Here is a 14,043-nt window from a genome sequence, read left to right on the forward strand (position 1 = left end):
ACTTTCAGTGTTCTATAGATGAGACACTATGCCAAGTCAAATCCCTTTTCAAATTTTCTTTGAATAAAAGATGAGCTGCTCTGGAATCATTCCAGATGTAGCTGCCAAAACGAGCTGGTCCAGCACAGCTTTCTTCGGATTATATTCCATGATAGTTTCACTACCACTCTAGCTGTAAGGGGAATACAAGAACTTCCACCATGAATCTCTTTTTGTCATTTTTGGTACCTTTGATTTACCTCAGTCTATTGTATTTCAGACTCAAAACTAAGTGGGAAAAAAAGGCTTTCTTGTGCTGACTTTTGACAAATACCTACTGATGGAGACCTTCAAACAACAGTACTTGTGTGAACAGTAAAACAGAGGAAGACTGAATTCTTGCAGCTCTTGTCTGTTGGGATTCTCCCGTGTCTACTGCTTTAGGTCTTTTGGGGCACTGGCTTTTTGTTTGTTTATTGCTTTTTGGTTTTAGTTTTTTTTTTTTTTCTTTGTAGCACTTTTGTTTCCAACTTGTACAACCTCAACAATTTCATATTTCTGACGTTGCATCAAACCTGTTTAAAATGTAACAACAGATACTAAAGTTTTGATTCAATACTCTTCTCGCCTTATCCAGCGCCTAATATAGTGGCTAGTAAATTGAACACTCCTGACATTCATACATAGATGATTATTTTCAGTCCTGGCTTAAAAATCAGCTATTCCATTTCAGATGGGCAGGATGGATTTTTTTTTTTTATTATAAACAGAGTAATCTTTCCAATACTGTTAAAAATATACGCAGTTGGATCAAAAAAAAAAATCTTTATTTCTTATGGAAAAGGTCAGATCTGCACCTAAACATTTTGTTTAATAGTTGTAAATTACCTGTGAAAACTTATGGCACACCTGAATGAAAACACATTACTTCAATGCTTACTATTGGAACTTACTATTAGACTAAATAAAGTTACCACAGGTACAAGATTTCCACCATTATCACGGGTTTCTGAATGTTTGACGTGTTGATGGATTTGCACATACCCAAACTATTTATCTACACAAAACCTGGATGTATTTACTGCCTCTGTACAGATAAATTGCAGAATTCCTTTAATGTAATTCCTTTTATTGCTGTGTCTAACTGATGAGCACAGAAAACTCTAACAAGATGTTTCCGTACCACGAAGCAAAGCCTGGTGTAGATGTCTGCACTGGCATTAACCCAACATAGCACGGACCCAAATGGGAAGTGTTGAACACATCTACCAAGCATACTTTAAATGGCTTATTTGTGCACATGGAGGGAGTCTAACACTTCTCAGAAGCTATTCAACTGACTTTCACTTCAGCAGAAAGTACAACACATGCACAAGTGCCAGAATTACTTGGTGTGCGCAGAACAACCACATATGCACGCCACGGGCCATTTATACGTATTTTAGTCCCAGAAATTCCAGACTAAAATGTGTTAGTTGTACCAATACAAGTCTGATTTGTGTTCACGATCATAACATCTTCTGATACAAACCAGGTGTATGGACATGCATCACTGAAAGATTTTGTGGACGCCTGAACGTCAAATCCTATGTAGCCTCAAAAGCATAGCTCAGAAATAAAGAAATATCTGAGTTATTTTTGAGCTGTTCCCTTATCAAGTCAAAAAAAACCCCTCACAATGCCACAGTAGCATTCTGCTTTGATTCTTAAGCATGTATCACTGCAGGTACAGGCACTGCCTTGTTCAGATCCAGCTCAAGTACTTCTGCATGGCATCACACTGGCATAGCTTTACAACCTTACGTTATGGAACATTCAAAGACTGATTTCCAAATGGTGTAATACAAGCTAATTATGTTTTCTTTTGCTGTACTTTCACTACCAAGCCAATAATTTTCTTCTCTTTTGAGTTACTATTTACACTGTGGAGATATCAATTTACATCGGCTCTATCTTGTGCTATGTCATGTTGTGCAGATTTCTAATACCATCAGCAAACTCTACATCCATCCCTCAATTTATCAACAGGACAAGTGTTCTTGGATGAATTGTACATTTAAGGATCAAGCCAGTGGTTGCTCTAAACCTGAAGTGATAACTGTTTTTTTAAGAAAAAAACAAAAGCAAAGTATTTGAATCCTACACTAATTCATTTGTACCTCTGCTATGCTGTGCTTTAATACCACTGAAAGCCACAATGAAAATTAACTGGTAAAGCTCCATCACGACTGCGTCCAGGTGTGAGAAACAGTATCAGCATAATGTCATTCCCAAGGTACTTCAGGAGAATAACACCACAGCTACTAGTCAGTAGAGCCAAATCTCCACAGTATTTAAAAACACTTCTCATTTAGATTTGGCGAACAGCTTCTTGGAAAGGAAAACACCAACTGTACTAGCAGCTTGTACCTGAATGTTTCAGAATCTATTCAGCCCACCTATAATGAATAAAATGTCAATCAATAAATTTGTGTGTTAGTTTTTTGAAAAGCAAGTCAGAGAAGAAAATGTGATACCAGACAGTATTATGTTTATGAAAACAATTAACAAAGAACATCTATATGCAGAAGACATATCATGCATCAACGCAGCACTGACAGATGTGAATTTGCACACATGGTACAATGTGATATAGAAATGAGTAGTCACATTCAAATACGTATGCAGAAAGTAAAACAAATGCAGTAAAATAAAAACAAAACGTCTCTGCAGTTGACTCTCAATACTAAACCAAAACAAGACATATGTCTACATGGCTTGAGGAAAAACACCTGACGGTTTGCTTTTGGTCTGTTCTCCTCACCAGTTCTACCTTCTTCTCCAATGAAACTTAACAGTCCCTCAGGGTACCAAATCCTGCTCTAATCCTGGAAAATTTCTTCCCTTGGAAAAAGTAGGTTTTGTATTTATTTTTTAAAAGAATGGAGAAATTAGTTCCTTGTCTCCAAGAAATACAAAAGAAAGAAAACTAGGTTGTAAAGGAAAGCCATATAACACAACAAATTATGAGTGCTGTTGTAATTAATTGCTGCATTTAAAACTGAGAAATTCAATACTATATTCTTGGTTAAGTTCTTATCTAGAGGAACTCTAAAATTTTCTCATTCACTTTTAAAAAAGTCCACTGAAGCTTTAATACTAGAAATGTGCATTCCAATACTCCTGTGTTCACAACTGTGCATGTATTTTAGATGCCAGGTTCGATGCAATGAAACATGACAGATGCTGCCACGTTAGACAGACAGCACACTTCAAGCAGGAGCAGCAGGAGGGACAAGAACCATTTGTTTTCTTCGTTTTTTTGCACATGGAAGACTCACTTTTCAGAATGCAAATAGGTCCTGTCTTCTGAGCTTCCACATCCCAGATGCCTTTTATTTCTTTGGGTTCAAGACAACTATTAAGGCTTTCCACTGTACATAAGGAAGAAACTCTCATTCTCTTACATCTTTCACTTTTTCATTCTTCCCATCATACCTCTACCCAGCAAGTAGTTATAGATAATATGCAGGTTAGTAGACAGGGTTTATATATATCAAAATGATACTCTCCTAAGGCCATACTTCAACATATTGTTAATCTGTACTGTTCGCCAGATCACAAATAAATGCATCGTGACAGGTTTTTGGTTGCCACCTGACTCCACCTATTAGAAATACTAATTAAAAAGAAATATGCTACAGGATAAATGTAGTAATTTAACATGTTTCTTTGTACAAGCCAAGTATTTGAAGGCTAGGTCGAGCACTTTCATACTTACAGAATTTGACTTAGGGGACTATCACCTCCTGTGATATTACTGAAGAAAGAACATAAAACTGGTCTAACAGATTTATATGATTTTTTGTAGTGACTCTGGCCATTATTGACATTCTTCAATTATCATTGACCTTTATGTTCTAGGACAAATACTATTCCCTGGAGTAGCCACTTAGAAGAAAATATAATGTGCTGTTCCTGAACATGTCATTTTTATGTTACTTTAAAAGAGAAATGCTGCTTAACCAGCTAATTGCAGAAATTGTATGTCATCTAATGATAGCTCCTCTCTCTAGGAAACCTACAGTAAATTAGCACTGCAAATGGGATGGGACAATTCCACTGTTTTCTGGTAGACTGTAAATGATAGATGTTCCTGGCATCTAGAAACATTTTTACTTTGTTTCCCAAAAGCCGTAAATGTATTAGCATCTCATCATATTCTTGAATGCAAAACCCCGTAGCATGCACTGGACATCTGGGGAAAGCTGTAAGAGCAGATTAATCACTGCCTTTTGGTGATATGGTGGAAACACAGGAAGGATCTCTTTACTCCTGGCAATTACATTTTTGTTCTGTTCTTCTTAATCTTTAATCACTTTCTCTATTCAAAGTAATGTTAACAAGATGCCTAATTTCTCCTGCAGGAGACTTTCCAGGGACAAGTTAATTCATCAATATGATGTTGCAAAACTGAGGTGGTGAGTTTTCCCTTTGTCATCACTGTATCTACACTGATTTTTCACTAGACATGACCAGTCAGATAAGGGTCTTCTTTTGGCGTAACTAACTAAGGTACACGTAATCTTTCTTCAAGGAATACCCTGTGTCTTTATCAATGAACAGAGAGAACTCACTTGCCTTCCATAACCAGAATCAAGTTCCAGGAGGCCATTTATCTGTCAACTTCCATTGCAAATGACACAAGTATCAGAAGATTTGATTAACGAAGAGTATAAGGCAGAACCAATGCTGAGGTGTTAAGACAGAATAACAGCTAATAAAACTGTCTCTTTAAATAGCCTTTCTAGTCTGTTAAGTGATATACGTTCTAGTAGAAACAGATTTTTAAGTGACTTTTCAAATGACACCATCAGTTATCAATGAAAAAAGATGTTAGAAATGGCAGAAAATTAAAGAAATTTTATCTACTAGATCCTGTCCACTGAGCTTTGGGTCCATTTCTGTATCATGTGCACAGAGCGCTTCTTATCAGAGAAGCATATCCCCTGTTCCATTTCTGAGACTGTATGCCAAAAGTTTATACCACACATTAATGTCTTTCATCTAAATATAGATTTTTCGTCATCAAATTATGCTCTAGATGGTCTTAAGAAACTGTGAACTGGTTTCTGTTATGGAAAGTCTCAATATTTTAAAAAGTTACTGAAGGGAACTGTGCATAAGAAGCAAAACCTGGGTTGCAAGTTCTTTCAAAGCCTACACTATATATCAAAACACATCAGACAATACTTGCAAATATACCTTTAATGTATATTTATCCAGTTGTGGACACAACCCACCCAAATATACTCTAAAGCTCTGGGCTATGCCAAGTCAGGCTTCTGGGACAGGTTTAAGAAGTCAAGTCAGAAAATGGTATCAGCTTGTATACACAACTGGGACCACAGTGAATTCCCATAGAGTGGAATCATATGGATATGTACTTTGAGGAGCAACGGCCTGAGATCTTTAAACTTCATTAAAATTTCGTAAGAAACATTAAACAAGACAAAATAACAAATATTGTTTATCTAGTTCTTTATTCCAAATGGTAATCACATAATTACTAAAAATGCAAGGAAAACCTGGTGGAAGAATAAGAATATGAAATGACCTGTAGTTTTTGAGGAAACAATAGACAGCCGATAGCCCTATCTAATTTATGCTAAATAAAATTTTGCCAAATCATTGTTTCCTTACAGTCAATAGTTCACAAAAGTATCTCTTGGAGAAAGAAAAGACTGTCTCATTTTTTGATATGTTTAAGACTTCAGCTTTGAATTCAGAAGACTTTAATTAGGTATCTAAAATCACACTGAGCAGAACTTATAGCCCAGTTCCTCCCACACACTACGCCTCCGCATTAATCACCAGGCTATTTCAGCATACACTTATCTTCCCCTAAAGCAAACTTTCTGAAGGTATTATGTTGTTAAAACTTAAGCTGTACAGCCAGAGCAAACTAGAAGCAAATCTCTAAATCTCAGAAGTTGACACTGTTGGAGATCATCCCGGTATCATCTGCTTTAGTTTCAAGAATTATCAGGTTATTATCTGCACTAGCTTTAGTCTCCAAAACACCTGAAAGAAAAAGCTAAAAAGAATCTTTGATGCTTGGGACTTATGTGTACATAATACAAAAGCTTTCTTTTGTTTTAAAAAAGGAAAGGAAGACATCCCAGACGTGCCAAGGCTTCTTTTCCACCGTGGAAAGAAAAAGCAGAAGATATCTTCCCTCTCCTGAACCTGCACTCACTGCTTATTAGTTAACAATGGACAAGCATTCATTTATCTAAATGGTGGCCTGTTTCCAACTTCCAGTGATTAAATAATAGCAGTGTTCATAAGCTGAGTTTCTTAAATAAAGCGGAATGTTCTTGGCCTCTTTTTTCTGCAGTGAAACAAATGCTGCACTTCCAATACATTGCTGAAACCCCCTGCTAACAGATCTGCCATTTCTGCCCCTATTATTTAAATTAGTCTTGCAGTTTGAGGTGATGTAGGAGTCTTCTATACAAGTACCAATTACAAAGAGAGAAAATGAGCTAGATCCACATCTGATGTACATCGAGCTACACCGATTTACACCAGATGAGTATCTGACCTCAAAACATGTTAGATCCCAAACCCCTGTTTATGTGTTAGAGAAAAATTACACAAATCCCTGTTTATTCAGTATAGTTATGTCCAGCAGATACATTAAAAATAAAAATAACAACTTTTTGATCAGATAATTTCAAAGAAAAAAAGCCAGTGACCAAAGAGATTTTCATCCAGTTTTATATATGCCTCTCCTTTCATACATGCAAATAAAAATATGAAATCAACAAATAAACACACAACAGTGTATAATTTTTAAATTACGGAAGAGCACTTTCATATCATAAAATAATTTCCAGAGATATCCTGATGAATAATTACTGTCATATTTCTACAATGCCGTTGAAATCAATAATATTACCAGCACTAGAAGCCAACACACTACCCTCTGGTCATGCTAAATGCAAGTTATTTTCCAAACTGCTGAAGTCAGAACAACAAAGTTATTCCTTTATTAAAAGAGTCTATTTTTACTAAATAGTAAATATAAGAGCACCTAATTCTCATGTGTGTCTTTCTGAAGTAGAGAACCTGATCCTCCAACAAAACAAGGGAGGCAGACACTGTAATCATCAATTACACCGTCAGAGAGAGCAAATTACATATTAGCAACCAAACCCAAATAAGCTGAAGAAAACTGACACAAAAAAGGAAACCGCTCCCTTCACTTGTTTCCCCTGCTGCAGAGATAAAACAGGAATTGATCTTTCATAATTTAAATTAAAAGTAGGAAGAAGGGAAAAAGCATGACATGCTGGGAACATTCTCCTTTGACTTGGATTATAGAAAGGATTTTACTCCCACATAAAATAGAGGTCACTCCTTATGCGGTAGTAATATTTAAAACGTGATCAACACTTCATAAGTATAGAGAAAGAGATGGTTTAGGCAAGAAGATTTAAATAAAATACGAAATGATGAAAAAAAAAGCAAAGAAATATAATACATACTTGCAGAGGGAAATACTCTGTTGCCTTTACATTATATACTTTTTCATTCCATAGGCAGCCCTATTTAACTGCAAAAAATTAGGTATTGCTCAGACCGAATAAATAATCTCAAGTGACCAGCGTCATCAGTAGCCCATGTTTTACCTGCTTTCATTTATAGAATACAGCTCTTAGTAACCAAGGTATTAGAATCAATGCAAGCAGTGTGGATTTCTATGGACTTTGTATCAAGGCAGTTACACTAAGCATGTCAGAAGGAGGATGCTGGACTCCAGATGCACCACAACATAGCTTTTGAAGAAAAATTCCAGTATTACTGACGTCTGAAGCATAAAAATTGTCCTTTCCCCATCCAAATCATCCTAGTCTTTTTCTGTACATTCCATAGTGCATGTATTACATTATACGCAATGGCCATTATTTATGCTACATCTTTAATTAATTAATCTTGAACTCCTGGCAGAAGCATCAGAACTTGTATTTTATCATGCACTAAACCTGTCCAAACAGCAAGTAACACTTGAATGTTGTAATGTGCTTCTCCTTTCTGTATCTCTGTAAATCAGTAAATGCTGACAAATCTTCGTGATGGCATTTCAAAAATATACAAATATATATGAGGTAGTATAAAATAACAAGCTCTTAGAAAGGAAAAAGTGATAAGCCTAGACTTTACTGGAACATGGATTCATTTGGTGAGAAACTGTGCTATTGGCAAGCAGCTTGACTCATTGCATGTGAAAAATGGAGTGGCACTTGCTGTCTGCCTGAAGGAGTTCCCTGTAAACAAAGCGTGGTGTGTCCAGGAGATGTGCCTGTCACTGCTTCAGCTCTGTCTGCCTTTTTGGGGTTTTTTGAAAGCTTGTGGAAGAATGTGGAAAACAAGGACTTAGACTTGAATCTTGAGTCCCATTTGCCCAGAAAGCTCACCCTCTGTCCCGAACTGAAGCTTCAAGACATACCAAGACAAGACGCAGGACAGAATAAGGCCTTTTAAAGAGTTCAAGCAGACTAAGCTGCCACAAGCTCATAGTTACTGACCATAGATCAGACTACATCTCAGATCGTGCTTGCAATACCAGGTTGCAACCCTGCCAATATGGAACTCATTGCGAAAAAAAAACATTCCTTTTGCCAGACAAATGCCAAATGCCTAAGATGCAAGTATCCACAACACTCACCCGGCTACACAGAGCCAGCTTCCCCAGTGTTATTTATCATTCTGCTCGGAGAAGCTTACAAAGCTCATTCCTTAGGGTAAGATAGTTTCCTAATGGGCAGTGAGTTTTGCCAAACTTGTGCTGTTACCTAGTATTTTCCCTGGCATTATGTCAAAGAAAGGTTTTTAAGGCTTATGTTAAGAAATGATGTTGAGAATGATGCTAGGCCAGGCCCTGAGCTGTTCTTAATCCTTCATATGTCTGTCGGCTCCCACAGAGCTATGCTAATTCATAACAGCTGAGCAGCTGTCCTACTCGAATAATGTTTCATCCCTTAATCTGATAAAGGAGTTCTTCACCTAAAGCCATGCAGAGTCAGGCATGCGTCCGTGCAAAAAAGGAAAGTTCAATCCAAGACCAGCAACTGAACCTTCTTTCTTCCCTGTAGTATCGTCAGACTTGTATCCCAACTTACACGGTCGACCATTACTGAACTCCCTACGATAATTTCAGTTTGACAACACAAAGAAAATCAGCACTTATCTCAGTATCAGAATAACACATTTAACAAATATTTGACAGTTAATTTCAAGTCTTTGACATGTCAAGCATAATATCAAGCACTCCAGGCCCCATGGAGCCCCGAAGTCTGTGTCCAAAAGGAAGCCTCACAGTCATCCAGATCAGCTTGGCAGGTGATACACACACTCATACAAGCCAGCATAACACATACCATAATCATAATGGTATGTGTTATGATAATTTTGCAGCCTAGCTAAGACAATTGGCTTGCTTGTATGGTGAAGGTCCTATTCTAGATGTCTGTGATAAATAAGGTGCAAAAAACTGAAAAAAAGAAATAACTGAATTTACATTTCAAAGGTTTGAAGCATTTACTGGGAGTCAGGGGATGGAAAAACCTTTAATCCTTCCCTTCTAGGCTAAATATGAAGAAATTCTTATTGTGAGCCCTGTCATGTTATGGGGTGAAGTCAGTGGAAGGTTCTAACTGACTTCAGCTGTGGAATACATAAGGGATGACAAAGACACTCAAATGCTACAAAGAAAACTGATGAATTCTGTTTTACAGATTGCATAACAAAAGGGCTTTGTGAAAAATCATCTCACATCACTCTATAAGAAAAGAGAAGAGCTCAGAAAATATTCCTTCTCTTGGTAGCAGCTGAATACTTGTACCAGTAAGGAAATGGAGCAGAAGCCATCTTCCTTCTGAGACATTAAATCTGTTTGACCTTGGACACATATCACTTCATCTGTATCAGTCCTCGAAAGCCAAACCTGCTTCTGTGGTGTGGTTGAGAACAGAGGGTTTTAAGAACTTTGATTCCTACATGAAAGCCACTATGTATAACACACGATACTCTTAGCATTTTATTAATTAGCTATTGAGCAGAAGGTTCTAGGCTTTATGCAGCAGGAACTCACCGGACCACGCACAGCTATACACTGAGGGGAATAACCACACAAACATATATATCTATTGTTTTTTTCTCCTCTCTTGGCTACCTGGTAGAGAGAATTGGTTTAGGAATTTACAGTTACATTACAAACCTTATCTTCCTAGCTGCAAAACCAAATCATTTTACTATAAATAAAAGTAGTAATGAAGACATCAAGTCTTGTCTTTTCACGACTGAACTTGCAGGACAGGACTTGAAATGTAGATGCATAGCTCCATATAGAGATATACAATATGCAGGCATATATACAGAGATAATGGCAAGAAATAGTCTACACCTTAGGAACCATGATGGTTAGGACAGGGAAAACTGTCTTTCCATATGCCCTATCCTGAATATACTGATGGAAGTTTTGCTGTAGCTTATGATATATGATAATGTTTATTTACTCAAATTATGCTTCCCTTTGACACTCTCTCCCATTATATTTAAAATATTTTACAACAAATAAATATTTTCTTTTAAAATTGAAGAATATTTTTCCTGACCATTTTAGGTTTTTTCTCTCTCATAAACTTAAGGTGCTTCATATTAATAACATCTAGTTAGGAAAATAATAGAACTTTTTGACACATTCACTGTGATCGAACGTAAGAAAGTTTCTCAACAAAAAAATATCAGGGTTTTCACAGAGAAATACCAGATCACAAATGTTTCTCATATGGCAATGCTTTCTGCCTGTAGAAAAAAGGAAATATCAGCTCCCAAAAGGCATGTCTTCACTTTTGATAACTGCAATCATTTAGACTTAAAGTAGCTGACCAGAGATTTTCTTTTGTGTGTGTCTACATTGCTGCCGTTGTTTTTAAGCACGCAAACCCACAGATGATTTGAGCCAATATTGACCTTTAAATATCAGTTATACCAGTTTGAGATAAATGAGTGTTGCTACTTGAGAGCTGTGTGAGGCACAGAGCAATCTGGGGAATGAGTGGCTGAGTTGGTAGCACAATCAGTAGTAGCTCTGATTAATGAATAAATACAGATGGGACAAATGAGAAATATTTGAGCTTTTTTTTTTTTTAAATGTCTCAGTTGACAAAAAAAAAGAGGGGACAAATAGTGACATTTTTAGCCTCTTTTCCATTATCAGGAACAGTGGGTTCTAGTGCTTGTCTAGCATTCAGTGCAGCAGTAAAGCCATAATGAAGGTGATAAAGAGGATTTTTACTGCTGTTATTTTCTCTACTGCATTCCATCATGAATATTTTGGCTTTGGATGTTGACCAGGCTTGCTTGTTGCCTTTGGCGGCCTCCTCCTAGCCCTTCTGGGACAGGCCTCCACTCATTTGGGCAGCGTGACAAACAACCGGAGCTCCTGGAAGAACTGGGAATCAAAAGCAGTTGCCATTCAGTGCTTGTGGTGGTCTTTATGCCACAGACCTACAGGCTATGTTCCTTCAGCACACAGCTTGGGAACATCCAAATTAAATAAGCTACAGATTATTTCAAGCTTACTCAAAGTATATGAGGTCTTGGATTTTCAACGTGACTCTCTTCCGTACTTCTATTGCCCACACACTCTAATCACGGTAATTTCATTACTCCCTGCATCTGAATTATCTTTCCGGACAAATTGCTGAGACATTTTATTTAGCCTCTTATATCTGATAAAGACATAACAAAACTAAAAAGGAATGTGTTTTAAATGTGAGAAGAGTTCTTTGTTTTATATTGTGCAAACTTAAGCACCAGAATTGTTTCAACTACTAGAACCCAGCAACACTAAAAAACATAACACCACACGACAACTAAAACCAAAAATATCTGGAGTTCCAATAGCAAGGAGTTTTCCAAGAATGTCTTTTTCACCAATAAAAAGTTTGTAAATGAAGTCTATGATTATACAGGATGTCATCAATCAGCAACATATTTGAGGAAGACATTTACCTTCTAGGTAACGGGTACCATTATTATTCACTTAAGAATTTCTTGCAGGTTTCTTTAAAATATCTGGTACTTGTTTCTACCACAGGGAATACTAGATTAGGCTGATTCCTCAGCTGATCTGGCACAGAAATTCATTTATACTTTATATCTGTATATTGAAGTGAAATACGGTGTAGTACAAAGGTGATCACAGGAATGCAATTACTTTCAGAAAAAAAAACCACTAAAAGTCAATTGTATTTGTGAGTAGGAGGTATTATACATAAAGTACTCCTACTGCCATTCACACTTTAGCTTTAATATAGTTTAAGGTCAAATCATCTTTAATGTGATGTGATGTGTAGATAACATGGAAATTCTCTAATGTAATGTTACAAGAATGCATATAAATATTTCAAAACTAAGTGGAAAGACAAACACAATTCATCTTGTCTAAACACTCATTCTCTTTTCCCTGCATCATCCTCAGTAGTTAAAGACTATGATCTACTGTAGACATTTCCAGGAATATAAATCTTGCAGTAGTTGCTAACGATTCTCTGGCAATGACAGAAAAAATTTGAAATCTAGCTTTTAAAAAAAATTATATGAATGAAATGCAAATTCTGTTTTCTTAAGAATCGAGAAAGTGCTTCAGTGGTATGCTAGGAAGAAACAATTCTGGAAGTAATAGTGGCAATGTTTTATTACTTATACAGCATTAATTACTACTATTGAAATGGATACCTATAACAGGTCATGTAACTTAGTTCATATATCAAAACTATTCAAATAAATCCTTCTTCTACCACTTGTACCCTACTCTTCAGGACCATGTATAAAAGAAGAGCATATGCTGACATCTTTGATAAGATGGGTTTATCAGAGCTTTCATAACCATTAAAAAGCAAATATTAACACACTGAAGCATTTAAAATTCTACAGACATCACTAAAAGATACATGCATATTTCCTAATAGTTTCACTGGAGACAAAACAGAAACTATGGACAAGTGATGGGCTTCACACTGAAGGTACTGCAAAATGCTCTTGGCCCACGGTACGTGGTAGGATGGAAGAATGACAGCAATCTCCTCTGGATACGAGTGTGTACCATTAATAGTTTTCAGATTTCTATTTTCCTTCACAGTTTTCAGATAGATGAAGATTCTGCATGGAACTGAGTACAAGTACATTGTGTTAATATCACAGACTACTTGCACGTATTTTCCACGCTAACTCCTTAGCTGTGAAAACACAATAAAGAGTATTTGGGAGATTTCCATCTACTTTAGATCTTGTACTTTCCTATACCATTCTTTCAAAGATAAATTAAATAGCTTAATATGGTTTAAAATGATCACTCTTAATTAAACTGTTTCTAAGAGTTTATAATTTTGCTGATTTTGTGTTAATTTAATATAGTGAGATCTAAACTGCTCCAATGTATTCTGTAACCAGTATCTGTCAGATAGTTGAGCAGAGCACCAGACACATCCTCTTTCTGTTCTTTAATGGTTTCTTTCCCTTTCCTGCTTGCATTTCATTTTTTTCAGCTCTTTCTTCTATTGCCCTTCAGTTTTTCTGGTTGTATTATGTTCATCACAGCTATAAATAAATAAACAAAGCACAATAACCACTGATTGCTATTTTATATGCTAAAATTCTAAGATACAGTATTTCAGAGAGAGGAAAAAAAAAAACCTCTCATTTCCAGGATAGTACTTGTTCTATTTCTAGAGTAACCACCAATGGCAAAAATCACATTACAATAACAAAAGCCACATTTTTTTCCAATGATTGTGAAGGAAGAAATATTCAAACTCTTCCTAATAAAAAGTTTTCTTAAACTAATAAAAGTACTCCTTTATCCTTCTATTACATTGCTGAAGAAATTTTGTACGAATTCTCCAAGGAGTACTTATATTTCTAGAGTAAGTACACACAGGCCAGAAAAAAGAATTCCACTGGTTCACCTTCATCTTTGAACACAAAACATCCCAAAAGTTTCTTGACATTTTC

The sequence above is a fragment of the Nyctibius grandis genome, chromosome 13 (assembly GCF_013368605.1).
Source record: "Nyctibius grandis isolate bNycGra1 chromosome 13, bNycGra1.pri, whole genome shotgun sequence".
NCBI lineage: Eukaryota > Metazoa > Chordata > Aves > Nyctibiiformes > Nyctibiidae > Nyctibius > Nyctibius grandis.